The 2,495-nt window shown below is 41.8% G+C and overlaps 1 protein-coding gene across 1 annotated transcript in view; it reads left to right on the top strand.

Annotated features, from left to right (window-relative positions):
• The window catches only part of ctnna1 (catenin alpha 1), a 100,254-nt gene that overhangs the window by 66,037 nt on the left and 31,722 nt on the right, over positions 1 to 2,495 (top strand). The gene's annotated exons all lie outside the window — the stretch shown is intronic.

Raw genomic sequence — 2,495 nt, forward strand, 5'->3', positions numbered from 1 at the left:
AATTCTCCACAACAACTGATTTTTTTCTGCTACTTCGCTTCTTCTTCTTGTTTACTACTGGTGGTTGGCTTTGGTCGCAGTACCGCCACCTTCTGCTCTGGAGTGTAAACGCTTCGCCTATGAGAAAAAGGAGCAGCGCATGAACCGAATGCAACACACGCGAATCGAACCGAACGGTTCGGATGGTTTTCATAAACCGTTCCATCCCTAATATAGATAACATTAGACATTACAACACCTTTTATATCTCTGCTTCTGTCTCCTTGAACCCCAGTCGGCCTCAGCAGATGGCCGCTCACACTGAGCCTGGTTCTGCTGGAGGTTTGTTTCTCCCAGTTAAACAGGAGTATTTCCTCTCCACTGTCGCTACAAGCATGCTCAGTGTGAGGGATTGCCTTCAAGTCAATGAATCGATGCAGTCAACTGGTTTTCCTTAGATGTAAAACTTTGAATCACTTTGACTGTATGATCTGGTGAACTGTAAAGTGCCTTGAGATGACGTGTTGTGAATTGGTTCTATGTAATTGAATTGAATTAGCATTGCTTTAATGTCGTCTCTGTTAGCTCCCAGTTATATTCCTATACTGTTTTTTTTTTTTTCCCATTTCAGTCAACATGTCTCTGTGAACTAGACAGGTATAATGAGCTTAAGCTAAGTCTCTGTCATATACAGTCCCTCTGTAAGACTACATTGGTTAACCAACATTTGTTTGTATTTGAACAACGCTTCATACGGAGGGTGACTCTGCTGTTCGTGCTGCAGAGTTCTCCATTTTACTTAAGCAGTGGGGTAGCTAGGATTTCCTCTTTATTATTTTTCCATCCTCCCTTAATCTTAATATGCAGAGCATCAAATCTCCCCGTCCCCTGTTACATAAATAAGCTGCACTCTGTGTGCAGTGGAATGAAAATTAAATGGACAGTCTTCCTCTGAGGAGATGCTAAAGGCCAAACTCACCCTGATGAGTAGATTTTGTTGGTTTGTTTTTGTTTTTCTCTGGGTAGTACCTTGGATATGAGCTGACCAAATGCATAAACTGGCTAAGTGTCTAGTTCTCAGTTTAAGGATTTAGATTCATTGTTGGACGTAAACTTTTATTCCAGGCTTTAACTTCCTAAGCATTTGATTATTAAAGGAGGTTTGGTGGTCTTTGGGCTTCCCTTTTTCTACTGTTTTTAAACATTGTGGCCTACTGTGGCTGAGAACAGTCACCCTACCCACTGTGGAGTGTTGTTTTTACAGAAAACCCTTCAGCTGTTTCTCTATAAACACTTTTGGTCACTTTCTTTCTATAGAGCGGCTCAGCCAGCGGTGCTGATTTAGCTAAATCTGAGCTGGCAGTTTCTCTGTGTGATATCGAATTCACCCGGCTGCTTCTGTCACACTGTCGGCACACACTACTTACCTGTTGTCATTGGGAGTAATGCATGCCCATGTCACAACTTTTTTATTCATGGTTTGCAGACAAATATAACTGAGGCCAAAACTTATAATTGTGTTTGTTTTGTGGTGGTCTCCACATGGTTTTAGGTAATGGCAAAAAATACTTTTCTTAGTTTCTATAAGCAGCAGCCGCTTCCTTCCTTTTTTCCCCAGTGACCAGATTTATTGAGTGCAGAAAAGTCATTGTCATGTTTACAGATTCTCATACTAGTGAACCTTTGAACCTCCTTTAGATAGACAGCCATGTTTTGGTAGGTTTAATGCTTCTCCATAATCTGTCTTTTATTTATTTATTTATTTATTCATATGTATTTTCTTTTCTCATTTTTTTTATGATTACTTTCTGAAGCGGTCAAAGTTCAGAGAATGGTTTGATAACTTAACCCTGCTGTGACCTTTTCTTCAATAAATCCCTGACCTGCCTGCTGTGCTACTTGATATTCACGATGCTCTTTGCTCACTAATTTTCTTTCATGTAAGCCTCTCTGGCCTTTCCAGAACAGCAGGGTTACTGGATGTACATCTGGATTTACTTATTGACTTCTGAAGGAGATGGTTGTTTCATTTTATTTGGGGGTATCAGTATTAAGGGGCTGTAATCTTTTTTTTTTTTTTTTTTTTTTTTATTGACTGTCATTACATTGTCACAAGTACAGCACAACGAAATTCACCCTCCACATTTAACCCATTCCCTTGGGGAGCAGTGGGCTGCCATTTGTGGAGTGTCCGGGGAGCAGTTTTGGGGTTAAGGGTCTTTGCTCAGGGACCCAGAGTGGTACTTTGTGGCAGTGGGTTTCAAACTCTCAACCTCAGGAATCCAAGCTCTATACCCGAACCACTAGCCCGTTACTCCCCCTGTGAAATGTAAATCCCTTTATTGTCCCACAATTGGGAAATTCGTTGTCTGCATTTGACCCATCCCCTTGGGGAGCAGTGGGCTGCCATTGTGTGGCTCCCGGTGAGCAGTGTGGGGTTAAGGGTATTGCTCAGGAGCCCAGAGTTGAGGCGGTGGGGATTGAACCGTTTACTTATAACCTTCTCAAAGGACAAG

The sequence above is a fragment of the Cyprinodon variegatus genome, unplaced genomic scaffold (genome assembly GCF_000732505.1).
Source record: "Cyprinodon variegatus isolate N-32 unplaced genomic scaffold, C_variegatus-1.0 Scaffold8, whole genome shotgun sequence".
NCBI lineage: Eukaryota > Metazoa > Chordata > Actinopteri > Cyprinodontiformes > Cyprinodontidae > Cyprinodon > Cyprinodon variegatus.